We start from the raw sequence: 25,013 nt of genomic DNA on the forward strand, positions 1-25,013 counted from the left end.
GTGCTTTTGGGTTTGCCTTAAACTGCGCTGCACCCAGCTCGGTGCCTATCGCCTGCTCCATAAGGAGTTTAACAAACAAAACTTCAAACTAAGCGAGCAAGGCCAAAAGCTGTAGTGGCTGTCTTCTGATACAGAGGAACATTCCTTGGAGATTATGTATCAGACTTTATGCTCTCCACATAACAGAACAAAAAGAAAAAGAGTCGATCAAATTTAACCAAGTAAGTGGTTATTTCCTGTCTGGACTTGGGGTTTTAAAGCCGGCTCAACACAGTGCAGTCCACCGGTCAGGAATAAGAGCTGCTAGGGCAAGTTGGGAGTAGGGTTGGAGATTTGCTTGCAGATCTGGTCCTCTTGCAACAAGGAGGGAAAGGTTGAACTTTCAGGTCAAGGTGGGGACTCCTGGTGGGGAGATCTCCTAGCTCAGGGCACGGTGGGAAGCACTGGGAGGCAGGCGGCAGCTGCCAGAGTTGAACTAAGTTGGCGCAGCCGTTCAGGTTTCGCGTCTCTCCGCGCCCACGTGGGGAAGGGGGCGGGGAGCGGGAGGGAGGGCAGGTCCTGAGCCGAGGGGCGGGTGTGTGTGTCTGTGTGGAGACTGAAGGAAATGAGACAACCTTTTCCTCCCACGGACTCAGTCTCCTCTGGAGTGTGCAGGGCTCAGGGAGTCCCAAGACCGAGTTCACGCGTTCCCAGCTCAGCCCGACTGGGAGAGACGCCCCAAATTGCTCTCTCTGGGGTGCACGTGTGCCGCAGTCACAGGGCACAGTCCCACTTGCCGCACCCCTCCCTGGGTGATCTGACCCCCCTCCCCGACTCAGTCCCCGGAAGCGTGCGCCTGCGGTCCAAGAGAAGGTAAGCTGCTCCCCCGAAGCGCGCTCAGGGTGCAAGGACACCCCAGTTCTACTGAGCGGGAACTCTTCAGCGCTCTTAGAATCGGAAACCTCGGCTTTGTTCCGGAACCCCCGTCCAGGTACGGGTCCTGTTTTCTCCTCCTGCTTTCTCTTCCTCCTGGCGTCTCCAGCCTATTTGACTGGCTCAGATCACTCTCATCCCTCTGCCTCCACAGCCAGGCTTTGAGGAACCAGTGAGTTGCAAATCTGGGCGCTTCTCTAACTGCTCCAACTCCAGGAGCTTGACCGAGCCTGCTCGCCCGCGGCGGTGGCGGGCTTTGGTTTTGGGTTTGTTGGGGACCACCCAACTGAAGTCGGCCTGGTGTACACTGAAGTACTTACCTGGCTCCTCTCGGAGCCACTAAACTATTCGGCGACCCCCCAGGTCCCCGAGATCAGAGTGAACTGTGGAGTGTAAAGGCTGTTGGCGCCCCCTAAAGCCTTAAATGGGACTCTCTGCTGCTGCAGGGGGGGCTCACTAGTGCGGGCAGCGCTTATCTGGGGGTGAAGGTTCTGAAGGCTCGGGGTGGAGGGAAGCGCTCATTGCCGGTTATGAAGACCATGAGGAGAGGAACGCTCTGAAGCAGGCGAGAGCGAGCCCCATTGGGTAGTTTCATTTTTGCTCCTTATTTAAGCTCGTTTTCCCCACCAACATCAAGCCTATGGCAGGAACTTCTAAAAGTCCTGACTGCAAAATGAAACTACGGAGTAAGCCGACTTGAGCCAGGGAAGTTTGTAAAGGGCAAAGGGTCCAGCCTAGATTTGGATCCCAGCTGGTCTGAGCCGCACACCCCAAGTTCAGCTCTACAGATGGTTCCTCTGTCCAGTCTGAGCAAGAATCTGCCACTTCCTGCCTGCACACACCCGGGGAGACCAAGCTTTTGCCTTTTATAGCAAATACCTAGCAATTCCATTCAGATCCAAAGTATTTATTTACTTCCCGCGGCTGTTTCTGCTCAGTAAAGATGGTTGTAGCCTTCAGCAGCGCGCTTTAGCCCCTCCTTCCCTTCCAGGCAGGCAGATTTGTGTTCTGCCTTAGCAGGCTGACTTGAGGTCAAGTCCTGTGTTGAGGAGGCCAGGTCATAGGTCAGGCCATTGCCTTGGTGATGCCTCCCTGTAGCTGTGTTTTCTCTTCTGAAAAGTAGACAGTGGGGCCAGGTGTGGTGTAGCACACCCGTGGGCCTAGCATTCGGGAGGCAGAAGCAGGAGGATGAGAAGTTCAAGGTCATCTGTGGCCACAAAATGAGTTTGAGTCCAACCCGGGTTCCATAGGACCCTGCCCCAAAATACCAAAATCAAAAAACAAGTCAAGAAAATAGTAAAGACGGTAGAGTTTATTTTTATTTTGTTTTAGATTTATTTTATATGTGTGTGTGTGTGTGTGTGTGCGCGCACGCGCGCATGCGTTTGCCTGCCATGTGTGTTTTAATTGTGCCCATTGAGAGAAGTCTGGGAGTATCCGGAGGCATTTTTTGGCCATCGCCGCATAAGTGGGGGAGGATTTGTTCCTTTAGATTGTTCAGAAGAGCCCCCTTTTCACAATGCAGTTATCTGGCCCACGATACTCAGGTTGAGTCACCCTGGCTTAGCGTATCGTATCAGTTCACAGGGAGCCGGTGTTCAGCCCCCCTGCTTTCATCAGTTGGGTCTTAGCTGATTACCCCAGGCCCTGTTCTCACATCTCTCCCATCTCTCCTGCACTGCAATCCCAGGGCCAGAATTCCATTGCTGCATTCCCACCAGGCTGTGCTACCGTCCTGCCCCACACCTTTGTTTTTCCTCCATTGCTAACAGAAAGGACCTGGGTCTATAGGTGTTTGTCAAGCATTGACAGCAGCCCCTCTGCAAACCCTGCGCCAGTCTTCCCAGGGTGGAATCTAACCTGTGACCTCATACACCAGCCCCAGACTTCCCTGCCCATTCTCACCCTCCTGCCTTCCAGTCGTGTTCCCCACACATCCCAGCTCCCTGAGGATTTGCTCTTTTGACCTCTTGGAATCCTTCCTCCCCATGGTTTAGCAAACACTACATTGTTCTTTGGTCTTGAACTCTGTCTCTTCTGGATGAGGCTTTTCCACTCCATCTGACAGTTTCATGGTTCCCTGCAGCCCTATCCAGTGGGCTGGGACTCTGAAAGTCTTACAGGAAGAGCAGTGTGCTAACCAATAGAATAATTGTTCATTTTAAAACCGAGTGCCTGCTCAGTGTTGTGCTCACTTCATGAGTTTTGACTCTCCTGATCCTTACATCGTCTCTATGAAGTTCACCCTGAGGCCAGAGAAGCTGCAGAGTTTGCTGAAAGTCACACAGTTCATCAGTGGTGGAACCAGCATTTACATAAACATTTGAATTTCGGAACACACATGCTGTTCACTATGTAGGTAAGGGCTTTAGTTTGTATCAGACTTATTAGTGGGAACCAGAACCCACAGTTTTTCTTTTTAACCTGTACCACAGTTAGGATCCAGGACCTTACTGTTCAGATGGTACTGTTCATTTGCAGCCCTGGTTTTCCTTCTCCTTTTTGCTTTGTTTGCAGAACTGAAGAGTAGGGTATTGGCCCTAGTCATACCAACCTTGCTATAGAGCTTACATGTGCTAGTCAAGTCTGGGACAGCACTCTTTGAGGGGACAGCATAGAGGAATGCAATTAAGACTCCCATTTGGAGGATCAGGCATGAAGGAAGGGACTCTGGGTGAGGGGGTGAATAAATGCTGGCTCTCCCTCCTTCTACATGGCAGACTACGCCTTCTCGTTTATCTATTAAAGGTAAAATTTGTTAAGGAATTTCTTAAGAGTGCCCACTGCTGACGCTGGATACTAGGTTACAGCTGGTCACTTCACCAGCTTAGAATCCTGTTTCCCTCAAAGCAGCTGTGGCTTTGCAAGCCGGATCCACTCCTTTCTGGTTCCGGGGCCTTGCTGTGTTGGGCCAAGTTTGACTCCGTTGCCCAAATCCCTGCACATTTGTATACTCACTCTGTCTTCACACTCCGCTGTTCCGCACACAGCCTCCTCATTCCAGGAGGCTGTTCCCTAAAGTTTAATGCGATGAGATCACCTTGTGTGGTGTGGTTTCGTAAGGGGTCCGGGAAACACTCTGGTGAGGGTGCTTCACAGGGTGTATCAGGATGAGGGTTTTCCTGTTCACCAGTCCACATGACAACTTGGAGTTTCCCACCCTAGACACTTTCTGTCCCTTGGCATGGCCCCTGCCTACATCACTAGCTGCTGATGCCAGAAGCAGGTTTCACTAGGCAATTAAAGATAGGGAGAAAAATCCAGACCCAAGATCTGGGTATCTCTTCTGTTTGACATTTGGATAGTCTGACCCCCTCCCCCCAAAAATAGCTTGCTCAGAGTGGTGGGTGGGGAGTCAGTTGGTACCGGGGTCTCTGATGTCACACCCCGTTGGCTCTCTCTGTGCATCATTCTTCCGGGTCTCTGAGAAATGTATCCTGCTGTTAGACTCGGTGCAAATCCCGTTTGGCTTATGAAGAGATGTCTTGGTCCAGTGTTATGATCACTGCCTGAATCTTCAGGTTGGTGCATTGTGCAGCTTGGTGCTGGGTGCTGGAGACACAAAAACATGACATTTCTCAACTAGGTCATAGACCCTGATGTGACAGACTTGTGATCACCAGATTGTGCTCAGGGAGAAAAACGGGCGTTCAATAGAGTCAGTCTGTCATGCAAGAAGAGTCAGGAAGAAGCTTGCTGGGCTTGGGGACAGGGCAGGGCCATCAAGAAGCAAACAGAGGCCCAACGCAGGAGATCACGAAAGGCCTCTGCAGATCTTTAGGGGTTTGTTGGGCACTGGAGGCCCAGAGATAGGTCTGAGGAGGTGTGGTTTGTCACCAGTCCAACTGTCTGTCCTGGTATTGCTAGCGACAATGGAGTGGGCGGTCCCGGTTCAGGTGTGCAGTCCTTTCAATGGTGACTCTGCCTCCTATCTCTGCTGGTCTGGTTTCCTCCTGGGGCCAAGGGATCAGAACCTAGGGGGTGGAGGAGGGACACTGTCTCCAGCAAGCAAAGAAAGCACAGTCTAAAGAAAGCTGAGCTCAGTAGCTGTGCATGGCTGTTTTGTTTTCTTTCCAAAGCCCTGGCTGGTAAACTGTGTGGATGGGCCCTCTGGAGCCCTTGCTTTGGAACAGTTCCCTGTATAGCTTCTAGAAGTCTGTGTGGATAGCTAAGTAATGGGTAAGTTTCTCAGACTTAGGGAGAGAGGGGCAGAAGTAGAGAGGGTGGGGAAGGAAAACGAGACAGAGATTCGTGGAGAACAGAGAGGGTGAACTAGAAGAGATGGAGTTTGGTATCCGGGCCTATTCTAATGCAGCAGGCCAGTGGCTATCAGGGTTGACACACTTCCCTGAGCCCAAAGCCTTTTGTGTACACTTACTGCATAAAGCTCCCATGGGTGATGGGCTCATCTGCTTGCTGATTGCAAAATGGATGGAGGTCCCTCTGCACTCTAAACTTGACTCTGTTCACCATTCAGCACCCCCTGGGGAATGCAGGCCCTTTTGGAGAGAGGAGTGAGCAAAAGCCCTAGTTAGCACAGGAGGCAAACCTTCAGGATGTCCATAAGCTGAATGGGGAGATAGGAAGACAGCCACACAATGCAGGGGTAAGTGAGGGCAAGACAGAGATGATAATGTAATAGTCCAAAAATTGAATTTCCCCTGGAACCTCAAGATGAGAGAAGGAAAAGCCTGGGGCCCTGCTGCCAGCCACAGCCAGGGCAAGAACTGGTCTCTCAACGAGGCTTTATATGGTTCTGACGACTTATCAGATCACCCCACCAAAGGCAGTGAAGATGGAGGACACGGGGCCACATCCTGACCAAGACTGAGCAGTACTGCTTAGATTTAAACCTAGATTTCACATTAGCACCGGGGTGGGGAGTGTCACTGGACCTCTTTGTTTCTCTTCCTAATATCTGATTGGCTTTCATCTGTGTGTGTGTGGTTTTTTTTTTTTTTCTGTTTGTTTTATTGTTGCTTCTGGCTTAGTGAGGGTGGATACTTGAGTCCACCAGGGCCCAGGCTCTGACCCTAACAAAGCCAGTAATGGGGTCAGAGGAAATTTATTCCATCCAGAGCTCGGGGGATGGAGGCAGGAGAGGGTATCTTCTTTGTAAGGTTATCTAGCCTACCCTGGAGGAAAGGACTCCAGGAGTGGGGGGCGGGTCCTAGTTATTATAGGGGTCCCAGGGGTGGAGCTTTAGTAAGATATATTTGTTTCGTTGAGTCTACTATCTGAGGGGTGTGTGTGTGTGTGTGTGTGTAGAGGAAGAAGGAGGAACAGAAGAGGAGGGAAGGAGAAAAGGGAGGGAGGGAAGGAGAGAGAGAGAGAGAGACCCCATTCATAGCCAAAAGACCCATTACCAGATGCCAGCCGTAGACTCAGCCATCCAGCCCAGCTACAGGCCATTTCAGGACAGTATCTGACTATTAAATATAGGCTATGTGAGATCTTGTCCGTCCAACAACAAGAAAAAAATGATTGGGGGTGTCACTCATTTGGTAGAGTGCTTGCCTAATTTGCCTTAACCGTTGGGTTCAAGAGTCCCAACTTGAACTACATAAAGTGAGTTTGGTGAAACAGGCCTGGAGGAGAATCAGAAGTTCAAGGTCATTGTCATCTACTTAATCAGTTCACAAGTTCAAGGCCAGAAAGAGAGCCAGCCAGTGGGAACAGCCATTTCCTCGGCTCCGGCTCGCTTTCCGGTCAGACTTGCCTTCTCTGCATCTGAGAGGACTCTTTTACTTCTTTCTTCTCCTCTTGCCCCGGATTTGATCCCAGAGGCAGCCTGCACTTTGTCCTCCTGTGAGAGGAGGCGGAAGTGCTACTCAGCAGAGGGGCCACCATAAACTTGGGAGGAAAACAAGGCTTTTCCCAGAATACAAGGCAATGAGCGAAACCTCCCTTCTGCTCTGTGTTCTCCCATCACTCAGGTCACTCAGAAGGGCTGTGGCCTGAGGGATCATACTTCAGGGGATCAACAGGGGATAATCGCAAGGACTGGCTAAGGCTGTCTGCCCAGGCGCTGGTACAAACACAGCCAGCTGTTTTCTTCCTTGCTCATCTTTTTAGGACAAGACAGGTCACAGCAGCCCGCAAGGAAGGGGCAGGTGGCACCTCTGGGGGAAGAAGACAGGCAGGTGCTTTGCTTTCTCAAGGTCCACTGTCCAGTGTGCCTCTTGGCTGAGCAACCTCGAAGAGCAGCTCTCTGCATTGGGTCCCCCGCGGTGCCATAGTGAACCCATGCATACAGATGTAACACTTGCAGCTGTGGACCTGTGTCCTGAGGGCACCCGCTGAAGTGTCCAGGTTCTTCTGTCCCACTGCAAAGAACTGGGCCAGGGCACAGGCTTAGAAATAGAAGGCAACGGTTTGTTACCAGGAGGGAAGGCCCTCCCGAGAGTGGGGATGGGCTGTGAGCTGAGGGAAAATCTGTGCTCAAAAGCATGGGGCCTTGAGGAGCAGTCCCTTACAGGGTGTTTACAGAGTGCTGGCTTTCTGTCTTTTGTGCTCTCGCTGTTTCTTGAGTGTGTCATATTCAGCCCAGACACAGCTGTGAAGGATGGCTTTTATATGTTAAACTTGATACATCTTTCTCTGGTCTCCTGCTCGACTATTGGAAGGGGCGGGGAGCTGAACTGCCACTGGTCTACTTCAGGGACTTGGTTCTGCCATCTCTCCAGGGCAGGGATGGTTTGCAGAGCCTTTTCCCAGGGTTGCACCCTGAGAATCTTATCCAAATTCTAAAAGTAACACCTCAGACATTGCTCTGGGAGGAACACAGGTGACAGTTGGACACCCGGCTCCCACAGATGTCTTGGAAGCCTTGGTGTGTTTGCCCAGCTCAACACATGACTATTTGCCCAGGCCAGCCAGGCTTCGTCCTAGGCCCTGGAGACAGATATACAAGGTGCTCTGTTTGCCCCAGAATTCAGAGACCCAGTGTAGAGACAGATGGAGTCAGAGATAGGAATGTCACGTCTCACTGCCCATCCTGTGTATTGAAATACATTCTCTAGAAGCAGAGAGTACCCTGCCAGTTCCTAAATTGCTGGGGCCCACTATGAAGGAGAGTTCTCACATACTCCAAGGACTCAATAAGTTAATGTCTTCCTAGTTTGCTTTTGGTGGCTGTAACTGCATACTCCAGACTAGACATTTTATTGTTATTATTTTAATGTCTTTTTCATACATAGTTCTGAAAGCCTATGAAGGCCTAGTAAAGGCCTCCCTGCAGGATCATGATGTTGTAGATGGCATCGTATGGCCAGACACAGCGAGCAGTCTAGCTTAGGGCTTGCTCCTTCTTCTGATAAAGTAACTTCATGCAGGCCTAGGACCTAATCCATGACCTTATCTTATCCTAATTAGCTCCAAAAGGACACCTGCAAATGTCATTTACGTGTGACTTGGGGATTTGGTTTCTGATAAGTGAATTCTAGAAAACACATCGAAGCCATTTCAGATGTTCTAAGACGCAGAGAAAGACAAAGTGCTGTGTGCTTCCCGAGGAGGGACACTTCACTGAGTCTGGGCAGCAAGTAGGAGGGTCCAAAGGGAGGGGGAGGAGAGTGAGACAGGTAGGCAGAGGCGCTGATGAGGGTGCTGTGGTTGGAGGGGGGGAGGTGAGTCTGAAAAAGAGAAAAGTCTCGATCAGGAAGGGTCTTGACGAAGTATCCGACTTTGACTTGGAAGGCACTGGGGAGCCCTGCAGGGTTTCACACGGGAGGCCAAGTCCAGGCATCATTGTAATGATAGATAGGCTGTGGAGAAGACACTAAAAAGAACCAGCGGATGTCGGATGAGCAGCCTTGATGTCACTGTAGTGTGGGGTGTGTAAAGGCCTGGAATCTGGAGTCAGAGGACCTTGGCTTGCTTTCCTGCCTCCAGCACCCCGTGTTACTTGGGCTACATGGTAAATGAGAGTGTCTTCTCTGAACGCAGAAACTGTTTCCTCATTTATGGGTAGTATGGCTAGTGTCAGATTCTGTATGACATAAATGTATTAGCCATAATGGGCATGTGATTAATTTCATATTGTTACTCTCATCCAGGCCAGAACTAATAAGTTTCTAAGACACCAGTAACAGGGGTGGAGAATTGGGCACAGACCCAGGGAACACTTGGCACTGGAGTCAACACGATCTGGTGACTGATTGGATGAAGGGCTACAGAAGGGCAGGAACTCATGATGACTGGGGCAGTTTGGCCTGGGCAACCGAGGCAAGGATAGTGGAGCCATTCATTGTCAGAGGGGGTGGAGGGGTTGAAGAGGGGAGGGCCAGGGTGCAGCATGGCAGGAGAGGGCAGTGAGCTCAGTTTCAGACTGGCCAACTTGGAAGCATCAAGGCCAGGTGGGGAGAGGTGTCTGGGCAGATGGCTTCATGAGTTTGGCATTCAAGAGAGGCCTTAAAGATTTATGAGCCAACTTTTAGCGAGAAGCAGTGAAGTCATATTATGTATCATTTGATCTGGGAGTATTATGGGGTATAAGAAGAGGGCCATAGGTAGTGCTTACTTTTCAATGTTTATCTAATGTTTATTTTGAGACAGGGTTTCTTGTAGCCCAGGCTGACCTCCAACTTTCGTTACAACTGAGGGTGACCTTGAACTTCAGATCTTCCTGCCTCAGGGATTACCAAATCTGGTATGTGGTTTATGCTTGGTAAACACTCCACCTGTGGAACCACACCACTAGGTCCAGATAGTCCTTTTCAAGTGTGCTGTGCACTCTAAACCCTTGTAGAAGCAGAGATTTCTCTGTCCAGCCCCATCCTACTGTCACTTTCTAATAGTCACTCAGAGGCTTGTATTAATCATAACTCTTGGCCAATAACTCAGGCTTACTACTATCTCTTACATTTAAATTAACCCATATGTTTGTCTATCTTTTGCCACATGACTCATGACATTTTACCAGTACCCTAACACATCTTCCCTCAGCAGCTGGCTTGCATCTCCCCTGATTCTGCCCTTCTTTATCCCAGCATTCTTAGTTTGCCTTTCTCACCTAACTCAATCTTGTTCACCTACTGGCCAGTCAGCTTATTTATTAAACCATTCAGAGCATAATTTACATAGTGTACAGGAATATTCCACAGCACCCTTGTAGTAATCTTAATTATGAGCAAAGAAAAACCATCAGGAAGGGGATTGCTGTAGAGTCTTTACTTCAGAGCACAACCGGCACCAAGGAGGACTCCTATTATTATTGTGCCTGTTTTACAGCTGTGTAAACTGAGGCACACAGGTGATGCGTGACTTCTCCATATGACTCTCCATGACAGACCCAGGATTTCCACCCAGCTTGTCAGGATCCACGCCTGCGTCAGACCGCTCTGAGAGCAGGTCTTGCTAGGATGCCACACGGAGCTGCAGGAGAGGAAAAGGAAGACTCTGTGAAGGCAGAATTGGAAGGGGACTTGCAGAGAGCAAGAGGACACAGGAGACTGCAGTGTGGGACAGAAGTTTTTCCAGAAAGGAGGGGCCGGCTGCCCAGGATCAGGTCAAGGCCACACAGGGTGAAGTGCCAGTTGACTAGGGGATTAGAAGACCTTTGAGTGCTGAGCTGGTGGGCGGGGTAGTGAGAAGACTGGGGTGCTGAACAAGTGGAAGGTGCGGGAGTGCAGCTGAGCTGCACAGTTATTGACAGAGCTCACATGGAGGTCAGAAAAGAGAGAAGCGGGGGTGAGTTCCAGGAAGCCAGGAAGCCCCAGCACTTAGGGGAGAATCCCTAGGAATGTAGCGGGTGTGGGAAAGCCTTCAGGTCTAGCTCAGCTCTTGTTCGCCAGCAGAGGATCCTCACTGGAGAGGAGATTTTGAATGTAATGGATGTAAGCAAAAATTCTCACATGGTTTCTGCTGAATTAAATATCAGAGAATCCACTTGAGAGAACCATATCCCATTGTTGTTCTTTTTTAAAAAATGCTGCAAGATCCCCATGGCAGTAGGCAGCAGAAATGCTGTAGGTCCCAAATGGTGGCGGCGGGCCATGTGGTGGCAGGCAGCGGGCTCTGGGAGCAGCCAGTCCCAGGCAGAGACGGCTGCTGGTCCTGGAGCAATGGCTGGTACCAGGCAGGGAGACACATGGTGGGCGGGCAGAAGACAGAAACATGGATAGACACGACATGCAGGGTGAGGTTGAATGTTTATTCAGGGGGTTATGGAGGAGGAAGGGTGAAGGGGGGACAGAGAGAGAGGGAGAGGGAGAGAGAGAGAGAAAGAGAGAGAGAGAGAGAGAGAGAGAGAGGAGAAAGAGACAGAGAAGGGGGGAAGAGAGAAGTGGGGAGAGAGGCAGAAGCAAAGCTGCCTCTCCGAGAGGAAGATGGAAAAGAGAGAGCAAGCTCAGGCCGGAAGCTGAAGATCAGCCTGCCTCAGCGGATGGGGAGGGGAATGGGTGTGGCTTGTCTCTTAATGGGACCAAAACCATAACACCCATCTCGCGGGGTGAGCATCTCTTTGCTCACTTTCTTTTCCACAAAGGCCTTCGGTATTTTAGTCCTACGTTCCCAGCCATGTGCATGGTGAGATAAGGAAGTCCTGGAGGGGTCTGCTGCCCGAGACCTGAGTGTGATATCCAGAATCTAAGAGACCAGCACACCAGGGTGCTGCGAGCTTGGAATCCCAGCAATGGGGAAGTAGAGACAGAGGCGTGGGTTTCTAGGACTCTCCAGCCAGGCAGCCTAGCATACTAGGTAAATCCCAAGCCAGTGAAAGGCCCTGTCCCAGAGAAAAAAGCGGGGATAGAGAAGGTGGGCAGCACTTGAGGTGCTGACCTTGGGCCTCCACACACACGTGTGCCCATGCTTAAACACACACGTGCACACACAAACACAAAAGAGCCCGGCGTGGGTGTTTCAAGCACCCCGCCATTCACAGGTGGAGCACAGAAGCTTTCTCTCACCATGCCCAGGGGAGAGTCATTGCTTGTAGAATCCAGACAGGTAATGGCCAGGGGCAGCATACTACCCCCGCCCCCACCAGCTCCTGGGGTTTGCCCTCCGAAGAGTCTTCAAGGTACCATGACATGCTGGGGTGCCCTGTCCTCTGTGGGAGCAGGTGCCTGCTCTGTAGATGTCAGGGAGGTGAGAGTGATAGCTGGCATAGACCTTGAGGAGGAAGGAGGGGATCCCCAGGGACCCCAGCCCTGGGAGAATTATGGAGTGTGACTTTCAGTGCACCTGCTTCGAATGACCCCGGGTGATTTGACTTCTGTAATTTAAGCTTGTCATATGAGAAAATCTAGTTCCCTTGCTAGGCTTTTGCTGGGCGCAGAAACACAGACTCAACGGGCCTTCCGAAGTGACTCCCTCTTCTTGGGAGAAGGACAGTTTCTGGGCTTTGGAGACTTAGGATTCTCTTCCTCAGACAGGGACCATGGAGGGTTAAAGTCTTAACTCAGGTACGGCTTTGCTCCAGCTCCTGACGCTAACATCCCAGAGGCTCGGGGCTAGAATTAAGTTCTGGCTTCCAACCTTGTAAATATTCTGTGGTTGAAATGGCATCTTTGCTCTTGGAAGTTTCTCAGTGAAAGTACACACCTTCACAGAGGCCTCTGACCAGCTTTCCTGGAGATGTGCTGCCCTGAATCCAAAAGGCCATAGGAAAGGGCCGTGTGTGTGTGTGTGTGTGTGTGTGTGCGCGCGCGTGCGCGCGCGTGTGTACGTGGGGGGGGATCAGGTATGCTTGCGTATATGGGAATGTGTGTATTGTATGTTTAGCTGTAACTGTGTGTGTATGTGTCTGTGTATGTGTGTGCAGGTGTGCTTGTTTGGGAATGTGTATTTAGATGTAGCTGTGTGTGTGTGTGTGTTCAGGTATGCTTGTGTGTATGGGAATGTGTCTATGTGTGTGTTTATCTGTAGCTGTGTGTGATGTGTCTCTGTGCCTGTATCTATGCGTCTCTCTGTGTATATGTCTCTGTGTGTGTCTGTGTCTGTATATGTCTGTGCATGTATATGTGTCTGTGACTGTATGTTTATGGGTGTATGTGTATCTTTGTATCTTCACACCTACAGCAAACTGAATTATTTTCTTTATTTTCTCCCTCTGGGTGTCAGAAAGCATGAAGCTGGCATCTTTCAAAGGTTGTATTTCAAACTTGGAGGTTTTATGGGTCTGTGGAGAGACCCTCCAGGAACCAAGGATGAATGGGGATGTGGGCCTTTGGGTATTGGTATACACAAGCAAGGCACTGTCACAGAAAAGGTAGGAGCCACAGGTGCCTTGCCCCACCCTTCTTTGCAGGGGAAAGCAGGCATTCTTCCCCAGGAGGGTGTGCCTATGGCTCAGTACAGATGTGGACTCCATGAAAACATGTAACCCTTGATGTGGCTTTTGTCCAATCCTGTGGTTCTGAATATTCCATCAAGGGAAAAGTCTGGGCGTGTGGAATGAGTGCAGAGAACTGTGTGTTGTATGATAATTAGTAGTTTATCTTCTGTACTTCATTATTGAGAACACTGGAGTGTCATGGTATGCATGGAAGCTTGGAACTTAGACCCCAGTGGGCAGTTTATAGCTTTAGATGCTACTTTAACAGGATACCTTGTAGATTCAGCCTATACTGATTAAAAAGCTATCTTCATCCAGGTGTTGTACCCCCACGCCTTTATTCTAGCACCCAGGAGGAAGAGAGGCATGTAGATCTCTGTAAGTTTGAGGTCAGGTGATCTATATAGTGAGTTCCCGATCATCCTGGTCTACAGAATGAGTTCTAGGACAGCCAAGGCTATGCAGAGAAACCTTGTCTTGAAAAACCAAACCAACTAAACAAACAAAAGCTCTCAAAACTAGAAAGAGAAATTATTTTAGCTAGGGTTACTATTGCTTTAATGAAACGCCATGAGGGAAGAAAGGGTTTATTGGGCTTACACTTCCTCATCTCTGTTCCACACTGAAGGAAGTCAGGACAGGAACTCAAACCGGGCAGGAACCTGGAGGCAGAAGCTGATGCAGAGGTCATGGAGGGGTGGTACTTGCTGGCTTACTCCCCATGGCTGGTTCAACCTCACCCTCCAGAGTGCTGGGATTGCAAATGTGAGCTCCGTGCCATGTACAGTTGTCTCTTTATAAGAGGATGCGTTCCTCCACAGGCGTCGCCGAGCCTGCCTGGTGCTTTAACTGGGCAGCACACCGGAAAGCTGGAGTGGGGACAGTGTGCTTGGGTGTACAGTTTGACTGCATGAGAAGACTTGCAAGGATTTGTTAAGCGATCTTTCTGCAGCGCCAGATTTCCTAATTGATGACACATCAGCAGTGTGCGAATGTGGTCATCGTTCTGGCAGGAGACCCTTCATTCCGGAGTGGCACTAACGTAGCCAGCTGGGCTTGTAAACTCACAGTGGGCACAGGCCACTATTGAGTATGTCTGCGTACAAGTTTTAAAAACTAATTTTAAGCTTTTTATTGTTATTTTAATATGTATGACTATTTTGCTTTTATATATATCTGTGGACCATTTGGCTATTGGCAGAAGCCCCAGATGTAGTTGGATTCCCTGGCACTAGATTTACAGATGACTGTGAAAACTGCCTGGGAACCAAACCCAGGTCCTCTGGAAGAGTGTTCAGAGGTTAGCGGTGGGTGAGTTTCTCATTCTCCATCTTCTTATTAGACACAGGGCCTCTTACTGAACCTGGAGTTTACTGATTTCTGCTAGGCTGGCTGACCAGTGAGCCCCAGGATCTTCGTGACTCTGCCTCCCGAGTGCTCAGATTACAGGTGCACAGTGCCATGCTATTTTTTAAAATGATCTATTTATTTTTATTCTGTCTGTATTAATGTATGTGCATGCAGTGCCCACAGAATCCGGAAGAGGGATCAGATCATTTGGAACTGGAGCTCCTCACCCGACCTCAGTGTCTTCACTTCGTCTTCATGTTCAACACAGTCTGCTTTCTCTGCCAGCTTCTCCCATGCCAGGCTGATCCCCATTTGTTGTCGCTTGAAGCAGGGGGCTGCAGTGCAGAGGGTATAGAGATTAGAATCTCAGTCTTACCAAGAAAACATTTTCTTTTTATTCAAATAAGCAAACTGTGATTATAAACTTTTGATCCTCTTGCCTCCTTCTCCAAAGTACGGATCAGGGTACCACCTTCCCTAGTTTATATGGTGCTGGAAACTGAAACCAGGGATTCATGTGTGCCGGGCAAGTACTCAACCAACGGAGCTGGATCCCCAGCAGGTCATTCAGGATGTGAACATCTTGGTACCGATTTCCAGGATGTGAGCTCTACTTCACAGAACCAGCTGTGAATGCCTTTGAAAATTCTTTTTCCCTTTCTGATGCTGTGTCTCATACAGACCCTACTGAAACGGAACCCCTGCCCCCAGGCTGGCTCCAGGAACTTTATGTCTATAGAGAGAGCCCAGAGGTGGTGGAAAGTCTGTTTTTAGAGACAGGCTCCTGGGCTTTCCACCTGTTTATCAGACAGCCTGTGGCTTCTGGTCTTCAGCTTGTTTGGGGTGGGGCGGGGCAGGGTCTCAAGTAGCTTGTGTTGGCCTTGACATAGCCAGGGGTGACTTTGAGCTTCACCTCTCCTGCCCCAACTTCCCGAGTGCTGAGACTGTAGGTGTGCACTACCAGCTGTGGTTCAGAGCTGTGCTGGAGCTAGAACCTGGAGCGCTCTGTGTATGAGGCAAGCATAATTACAGTTATGAAGTCCAATGAAAATAATGTTACAGTCGGGGTCATCACAGCGTGAGGAACTAACTGTGTCACAGGGTCACAGTGTTAGAAAGCTGGAAAGGTACTGCTTTAGACACTCCTCTGGTTGTAGGGCCTAGGACCCGATCTCTGATCTCCACACTGCAGGTCTTTGGGTTTGCTGGTTCTGGTGTCTCCCTCTGGCTCATCCCGCTGATGATTGCATCTCGGGTGTGACCGTGCCATGGGAACTGTATGTGTGTTGTGGTTTAGGGTGCTGCAGAAATAAACTGAAGCCAAAGAGAAGTCTGGGAGCATCCAGCACCTCCATGAAGGATTACATCAAACATCTTCCACACTTTCTTCCCATTCTGGAGACTTCACATAATTAAAAACATCCCCAGCCAAACACGAAATAAATTTTACACATGCTGCTTGAATTACTTTACAGGCTTATCCCAGGGTGGCTTTCTCAGAGATTAATATTTCATTGAAATGATTCCTCTGGGCAGGCAGAATCCAGAAACCGCGGAAACTCGACATTTGTTTTATATGATAAAACTTCAGGGTAGGACTGCCTTTTGAAACTTTTTTTTTTTTTTTTTTTTTTGGATAGGATGCTCAGTTGAAAAAAAAAAAAGCACTCTTTGCAGAGTCCATGTGGCATGAGCCCCAGATTGTGTTTATATCTACTCAGATATAAAACTGAGAGAATGTGCCTCCAGATGCTATCATATGCTGTGGCTACATAACCGTTACAGTTTTTGATTAGTGAGCAGTCCTGTGGTTTGATGTGGTGTGTTCCCTGAAGGCCAATGTGTCTGAGGATTGGTCTGCAGTGTGGGGATGTGGGAGGTGATGGGACCCTTGGGAGGGGGATCTTGGCGGGGGGGTCTTTAGGTCATTGGTGCCGAGTATTGATGGTCTGTCTTGTTGCCATGACAAAAATGACTGAAGGAAGGAAATGCTTGTTTTGCTTCACACTTTGAGGGTGTCCTTCATTCTGGCAGGGACAGCATGAAGGCTGGGGAATAAGGCAGCAGGGCCCCACAGCCAGGAAGTGGAGAGAGCTGAATGCTGATGCTCAGATCTTTCTCCTTTTTATTCAGGCTAGACTCACACCGAGAGTGGGCGCTTCCTCCTCAGGCAAACCTTTCAGATAGCATTTTCACAGGCACACCCCGGGGTGTTTTCTATGTGGTTCTAACTCTAGTCAAGTTGATGAAGATTAATCGATACATGGTGCCACTCTGGAAGAGATCAGTGACGTTCTCAGGGGGTCCGCTTAGTCCCAGGAAGCTCTTCAGCTTCCTGTCTGGCATGTGACCTCCCCAGCTTGTGTGTTCTTCCCATGTAGTACCATCCTCCCTGAGGTGACTTAGCTAAGAAGGTCCCACTAGGGTTGCTTACACACTCTTTCGACTTTCATTCTCCAAACTATAAGCATCAGGCTGTGATATATGGTAGATCACATTAATTGGATTTTCAACAGCACACACATCTTGCGTCTTTAGAATAAACGTCACACTGCCATGTCATAAAAAGTCATGAGAAAGAAAACAAACCTCACTTTCTGTTGACCCTGTTTTCTGATACTGTTAAGGACCTTTATGTCTGTATGTCCTAAGGATTTTTTCTTTTAATGTTTTCTCTTTGTTTGGGGTGTATATTAGGATCATGCTAGTTTGATGAAGTGCACTGGGGAGTAGACTCTTCTCTTTTACACAGAATATATATTCATTATTCTGGAAGCCATAGAGTATCCGAGCAAAACAGTTTGGGTCTGAAGATCTGAGGGTTGGGCTGGGATTAGTTAAATTAGTAATTCAGCTTTTTCCTTTTCTTTTCTCAAGTGCACATCTGTGTGTGTGTGCGTGCGTGTGTGCATGTGTGTGTTTCTAGGGGATGAACCTAGGCCTCCACACATGATAGGAAAATAGTAGCCCATTGAGCTGTATGTTTGCTTTCTAACTTTTTATTCTTTGATGGGGTCTCACTAAACTGCCCAGAATGACTGCCCAAACTGTGACCTAGGCAGGCCATGAACATCCTGCACTCCCTCCCCCAGCCTCTTGAGTAACTGGAAATACAGACCCACCTTGGAATTCAATTTATTCACAGTTAATAAAATTCTGTCTTTCTGGGTGAGCTGAGGTGCATGTCTGGGCTTTATTCTGGGGACCAATGGCCAAAAGTTCAGAGCACTGGGGTTTACCTGCAGCCCTTGTTACTTTCCAGCTAGTCTTCATGGAAGAGCTTTCTACCTGCCTTGATTTCCCATTTGAAAAAATGAGAGCAATCACAGCTACATCACAGGCAGAAGCATTCAGCCAGTTCAAGGGAAGGCCTTGGTGATGCTTGCTGAGAATACAATTAGTCACTGATACCCTGAGCAGGCCTCTAATGGAGCCTTTATGGTGTTTCCCCACTGCTACCCCGTTGTTGGAATTAATTACCCTTTCCCCACTGTCCCTCTAACGTTTAATTTACACGCTCTCCTGAGTCCTTCTTGTTGCATCTTAGGAAGCTAGAGTGCAGATTTCTCCCACTGGCTATGTTCATTCATTTCTACATTCCGTCATTCATTCAGATAAGTCCTCTGAGCTAGGCAAAGAGGTGAGCAAATGAGGACCGTTCCTCCGCATTCTCAGATCCCCGAGAGCAGCAAACCGCTTAGCTAAATAAATGGTTCCAGTGCACCTTTGTTAATATTTATTGGTGTGAGATAGGCATGCTATCTATCTTGGGGCAGGAAGGTAGTCTGCCTTCAGACTGAAACGCATTTGGTTAAGATTAGAAACTTAAGGGCTTGTTTCTATTGGTGACAGCTGTCTAGTCCTGGATGGAGCACCAGACTGTTAGGTCTCTCCCAGAGCAGCACAGGGGCTTCTGAGGGTGGGGGCCATCATGTTGAGTATGGCTTGAGTCAGACCAGGTCAAGCCAGTTCCGTTAACTCAGAGCCTTTGGTCCATGAAGACCAAGTCCTTGTCAGTCTCTGAGAAGTCACAGAAATGCCCGTGATGGTCCAGACAATGTCAGCTATGCTTTAGAGCCTGGAAATCTTGCCCCACTCCACGGTTTGAATCTGGTCATGTGACAGGATTTGTTTGGAACGGTTCCTGTGCTAGGCACTGTGCTGGCCGCTACTGTTGGAAAACGATGAGGCATAAGACCCTGACAGCCAGTCTCCTTCTGGAACAGTCTCTGGAAACACAGACTTGGTGGTGTCACCAGGGCTGCCTGGCTAAGGCTACTTGCAAGACACGCTGGTCATAAAACCAGCTTTCATGGGCCGAGATGTGAATGTGGAAATCGATGGAACGTGTCAATGTTTGTGAAGATGCTTGTCTGGGAACGTGTGATGTTTTATGTTGATTGTCAACGAGACAACAACCAAGAGATAAGCTTCCAGATGCACAGGTTAGGCTAGCCTGTGGGTATGCCTGAGTGGGAGCGTCTTGATTAAATAAAGCAGGGACACGCATCCTAAATGTGTGTGGCAGGCACCATTCCTGGGGGCTGGAGTCCTAGAACGGAATAGAAAGGAGAAAATGCATTGAACACTGTGTTCATTGCTGCTGCATCCTGACTGTGTGCTCCTGCATGGCTTCCCAAGGCAGAAGGACTGCCATGCACAGCAACCCCAGGCTCCTGCTGTGTGCGTTCCCACCATGGACTGTACCCACAAACTGTACAAACCCTTCCTACCTTCAGTTGCTTTTGTCACAACAACAGGAACAATGACTAAGGTGGAAAGGAACAGGAGTGGGCGCCAAGGACCTGTAGGGGAAGTGACCAAAGATAGGGTCTCTTAAGTGCGGGGGCAATTCAGATAAGGGAAATAGACAAAAAGATGAGTAGAGGGAGTGAATGATCAGAAAGAATAGGAAAATATTGGAGAAAAACATACATATATACATACAAATGCATACACACACATACATTTGCATATGTGAGTACCCATATCTGTGTGTTAGGAATACACACATGCATATCTGTGCATTTGCATACATATACACGCATGTACAGGTGGAAGGAAGTAAGAAGGGAGAGAGTGGGGAAGTTTGAGAGAGAATTATACATGCGCATGTCATTTCTCTCTAGTGTCCCATCCTCCTGCCTGTGTGCCCGCTTTTTTTTAGTATGCAAAGATGAAGAACTAAAAAGGGGAGAATGAAGAATGAATCACTGTTGGAGTGTGACATAGGAAAAGGAAGTGATAGAAAGTGCTGGTGTCAGATCTTTAGACCAGCAGGGAGGATTGGGGGTGGAGGGTGGGAGTATGGGGTGTGGGGGGAGTTATCTCTGCTTTCTCAGGAAAGCTGGGAGGATGATGCAAACTGAAATGGTTTTCCTTTTTTATAAGCGCTGAGCACTGGACAGAAGACCAGGCAAGTGGGGGTTGGAGTGATTAAGATAGGCCTGGGGGAGAGAGGGGTTGTCAGATAGGTCCTGGTGAGAACTGTGGGGTACAGTTGTAGTAAGCAGACTGTCTGGAAGGAATGGCTGAGTCGAGCATGGTGTGCCAGATGAACACAAAGAAGAAAGGGGGTGGGGCCAGGGCTCCAGGAGAGGCTGGTGAACTCGCAAGCTTTGACTCCATCACGGGGAAAGCAAGCTCAGGCGGAAGAATGTGATTTCCCAGGGAATCTCTCACCCAGCAGTCCTTGAACGTCAGCTCTACTCAGTTATGGGAGACTCTGGGGTTAAGCAGAGAGATTAAGACATGTCCCTGCCCCTAAGTGTGTCACAGCCCAGGACTCAGAGCTGAAGAAGCCTCTCAAGGGGCTGATGGGGTCCAGAGGAGTTATTGGGAATGACTTGCTGCTGGAGGGCAGTGGTCAGCAGAATGTATGTCTCATGGTCACCATGAGAGCTCGTGTGCCCCATAGAGGAAATTTAGATATCTGTCTGCTTGATTATTTCCCTGGGACCATGAACATACTCTCTATAGCCAAGGGGTGGGGTCTGTGCCCAGCTCCCCATGTGTGTGTCAGTTGGTTTGTCCTCACTGACCAAACAGTGTAAGGGAGCAATGTTTGATTCACCGTTCCAGAGGGTGTAGTTCATGCTTGGCTGACCTCTTACACCTGGCGGATGAGGTTTCTAGCTCTGAGTCACCAACGCAACTGACTCCCTGCTTTTGGATAGAGCATGATTGTGGCAGCAGTGTGTGGTGGGGCTACTTTTTCTCTTGGTGGACAGAAATGAAAGGAAAGGCTAGTTAAGATATAACCCTAAGAACATGGCCCCAGTGACCCCGGCATCCCCTAACTAGAGCTCACCTTTTGCAGAATCAATAGGGTGAATGTTTATGCTAAAATGGTAACAGTAGCCGAGTCTTGCCTGAGAGCTGTGAACCTCTCAGTGGTTTCCCAGTCCTTGAGCGTGGTGTAGCCCTGCCTCACATTGGGGAGGCCAACAATCAGGTGCTTGTGCAGTCCACAAAACTGGGTGCCTTAGCAAGCCCAATCTGTCACTGAATACCGAAAAGGTTCCTACAGAGCTGCTGTCTCTTAGATTTTGATGGAAGTCAGGAAACGCTGGTTCTGGTATCAGCAGCATCGATAACAGGGTGATGAATCAACTCAGCAGCCAGAGAGCACTTTTCTTAGGGTTTCCAAGGCTGTGAACAGACACCATGACCACTGCAACTCTTATAAAGGAAACGTTTGATTGGGTGGCTCACTTACAGTTTCAGAAGTTCCGTCCATTATCAGCATGGTGGGGAGCATGGTGGTAGGCAGGCAGACGTGGTGCTGGCTCTATCTTGATCAGAAGCCTACAGGAAGTGGACTAAGACACTGGGTGGTATCTTGAGCATATGAGACATTAAAGCCTGCCTTCACAGTGACATACTTCATCCAACAAAGCCACACCTCCTAAAATGCCACTCCCATTCAAACTACCACAGAGCACAAGCAAGCCCCAGCTGAAATCTTTCTTCTGCTTTACCCTCAGTCTGCACTGCTACCAGAAGATGCTGTCCACAGTCAGGACAGGTCTTCCCAGGTTAACTAAGGCAGTCAGGATAATACTTCAGTTGAGGTTCCCTACTCACGTGGGTCTAGAGCTGACATTAAACCCAACTACAATAATCCATTCATGAAGACAGGGCTCTCATTATCAAACCATTTCCTAAAAGCTGGCAATCAAGCTGTTTTCCGTGAACCTATGACATCTCTTATAGTCAGACCATGATGGTCAGCCCCTGATTGTTGTCATGAGTGTGGATAAGTGAGCCCCACAGACCTGCTTTTGCATGTAGATACAGGAATTCGTAACGAATTACTGATCCGCAGACAGACAGGGATTGTTGTACACTGCAGGCAGGAATGTAAACCAGTCGGGCCACTGAAGAAATCCGCGTGGGGCTTTCTCAAAAACTAGACTTAGATCTTCATATGACCCGTCTGTATCTTTCCTGGTGGTTTATACAAACGACTCTGAGTCCATAGATCACAGAGGTACTTACACGCCAGTGTTTATTACAGCAACATTCACAGTTAAATTATAGAACCAACCTAGGTGTATAGTTACAGAGGAACAGATAAGGAATGTCTCTCTCTCTCTCTCTCTCTCTCTCTCTCTCTCTCTCTCTCTCACACACACACACACACACACACACACTTTTCTTCAGCCACAAAGAGTGAAGTTATTTTATTTGTAGGAAAATGGATGCAACTGGAAAAAATCTTATGAGGAGAATTAAGCGAAGTCCCAGAAACACAAATATCACATATATTTTTACTTCTTTATAGTTCCCAGATTTTATACAGATGCACAAATCATGTATATACATATGACATAAAAGTAGAAATAAACCTGTCTAAGAGATGGGTGGTATTGGGGGGGGGGGTGGCTGAGAAAATGGAGGGTGTCTTGGTCTGCTTTCCTGTTGCCGTGACAAAATACCCAGCCAGCTTTGGGAGGACAGGGCTAACTTGATTTACACATCCACTCAGGATTCTTCACAAGGGAAGTCGGGGGTAGGAACTTGGAGGCAGTAACTGAAGCAGAGGCCGTGGAGGAACAGCGCTTTCTGCTTGCTCAACTTTTCTTGTATAACGCAGGTCCCTCTGCCCAGGGTTCACACCACCTACAGTGAACTGCGCCCTTACGGCGTCAATCATTACCGAATAAAATCCCCCGCTGACTTGCCCACAGTTCAGCTGGAGAGAGGCGATTCCTCAGCTGCGGTTCCCTCATCCCAGTGGACTCTAGCTCATATCAGTAAGAAACAAACAAACAAACGAACAAAACAAAACCCCCAACTGACATAGAGGTTAAGGGAGTGGGGGTAGATATGCTCGATATACAGGATATAGGTATGAAAACTTTTTAAAAATTAAGGAAACAAACCAAAATGACAACAAAAGAATTGCCAGTTGGAGAATCCGAATTCAAATGCCAGCGGCCTGCCTGTGAGCCTAGAGATCAGGAGGTTGAGGCTAGAAAAATCTAGAGTTTGAGGCTAGCCTGGGCTAAAAGAGAGACCATGTGTCAAAAACAAAACAAAGCTTAAATAAAACAGACAAACAAAAAGAACTAAAGATCCTGTGCTTCAAATTTCCTCTTCTTTTTAAATAATAGTTTTTTTTATTTTCTGCGTATGAATGTTTTGCCTGCATACATGCATGTGCACCTTGTACCCATAGAGGTCAGAAGAGGGAGTTACAGGTAGTGTGAGCCACCATGTGGGTGCTGGAAATCAGACCTGGACCACCTGCAGGAGCAGCCAGCGCTCCTAGCCACTGAGTTGTCCTCCTTCCTGCTCTTCCTCTTCATTCTCACTTACATCCCTGTAAAGAGAAGCAGACATAGGAGGGTTCCACAGCATCCTTGTGAGGGAAAAGCCTTGGCATCAAATCTACAAGCACAGACACATGCAGGAGGCCATGTGCATATGGAGTGGGACCCTCAGCAATCTGGGAGCTCCATCACTGGTCCTGTTTATCCTTCCCGCACACATAAGCAAAGCTGGTGACAAAATGCCTCTATTCTGGACTGAAGAGAGAGGCTTCCCGTGCAGCAGTAAAAGACTGTGGGAACAGACGGGTCAGACTGGCCCAGGATTCAGCATCCACACAGAGCTGCATGAGTTTTGTTTCTTTGTTTATTTTTTTTGTTTTGTTTTTTTGCTTTATGGTGCATCTGGGCATTGCTATCTGGGAACTGAATTCCCTTCCTTCCTCTTCCAAGAAAGTAGCTTGCAGGCTTCACTGATGTGGAGCCAGGCAGACTGGTCCCTCACTCGCTGGGTTGTGAGTTTTGGCTGAAGAGAAGGAAGAGGAAACGGGTGTCTCTGATCATCTGTCTCTTGCTTCCTTTCTGTTATGAACAGAGGATGCTGAATTCTGCAACTGGCTAGTCCAAGTTCCTGATAAAATCCCAACCCATAGTGGCTGGAGAGGTGCTCTGCCGCAAAGAGCACTGGCTGCTCTGGGAGAGAACCCAGGTGTGTTTCTCAGTGTGTACATCGTGGCTCACAACCATTTGTAACTCCTTTCTAGGGGATCTGATGCTCTCTTCCGGCCTCTGCAAGCGTATGCATGAGGCACACATAAATATCTGCAGGCAAACACTAATACATGTAAAATACATTTTTCCTCTGAGAGAATGCTACCCAACTCTCCAAGGACCTAGTCACATCCCCAAGTCCTCTCTGTTGGACTCATGATGGCACCAAGTCTAAGGTACAAGGTGATCTCCCAGACATGTGATGTGGTGTGTGTGTGTGTGTGTGTGTGTGTGTGTGTCCTTTCTTTTCTCCTTGCAACATCTGAAAAGTCAACTGAGGCCAAGTAGGTTTAGAACTCTGATTGGCTGAAACCAACCTCATTGAGGATGACCTGTTCTTACCAGATATTTCTCTGTTCCTGGCAGCCCACCTCTTCTCACTCAGTTAGCTGAAACAACAATTGCCCATCCCTGAGAGTTACCTGCATGGGAGTGGAGGTGGGCTTGGTTCCCAAGGAAGGCACATTGCTTCTGAGTCTGAGGTGTGATGCACCATCACCAGGGACACTTCATTTCTGTGATTACTCTGTGTACACAGACGGACTCAGCAGACAATGTACATTTGTAACTGTGGCAATGAGGTTACCTGTAAGGTGGAAGCCGCTGAAAACAGCACACAATGTGCTCAATTAATCATTCAGTCTAGGTTTTCAGAAGACAGGGAATGTTGACGTCTTCATCCAGAGAAAAGTATGGGAATGCCAGGGCATGGGATGGACGTGGTAGAAGGAGGTTGTTTCTTTCCATTACTTTGCAGTTGGTCTCTAGTTAGAAGAAGCTGTGAGCCAACATATGAAAGAAAGCCATTATCGAGTTAAGAATTGGGAGCTGGGAAGTTAGCTCAGTGGGTAAGAGCACTTAGTGCACAAGCGTGAGGGCCTGAGTTTGAATCCCCAGCACCCACTTAAAAAGCCTGCGATCTCAGAGCT

The 25,013-nt window shown here is 48.7% G+C and overlaps 1 protein-coding gene across 2 annotated transcripts in view; it reads left to right on the plus strand.

Moving 5' to 3' along the window:
* Nucleotides 1-604: 604 nt before the first annotated feature.
* Nucleotides 605-25,013, plus strand: part of Eva1a (eva-1 homolog A, regulator of programmed cell death) — a 48,828-nt gene continuing 24,419 nt past the window's right edge. Inside the window, exon 1 of one of the 2 annotated variants that reach the window (XM_041639663.1) lies at nt 605-852. The gene's annotated coding sequence lies outside the window, so the exon portion shown is untranslated. Of the gene's footprint in view, nt 971-25,013 lie in introns of both variants that reach the window. The other variant, XM_041639664.1, reaches the window with a different exon arrangement.

This window comes from Microtus oregoni, unplaced genomic scaffold (genome assembly GCF_018167655.1).
Source record: "Microtus oregoni isolate MIOR12 unplaced genomic scaffold, Mior012 000002F_ref0000024, whole genome shotgun sequence".
Classification (NCBI taxonomy): Eukaryota; Metazoa; Chordata; class Mammalia; order Rodentia; family Cricetidae; genus Microtus; species Microtus oregoni.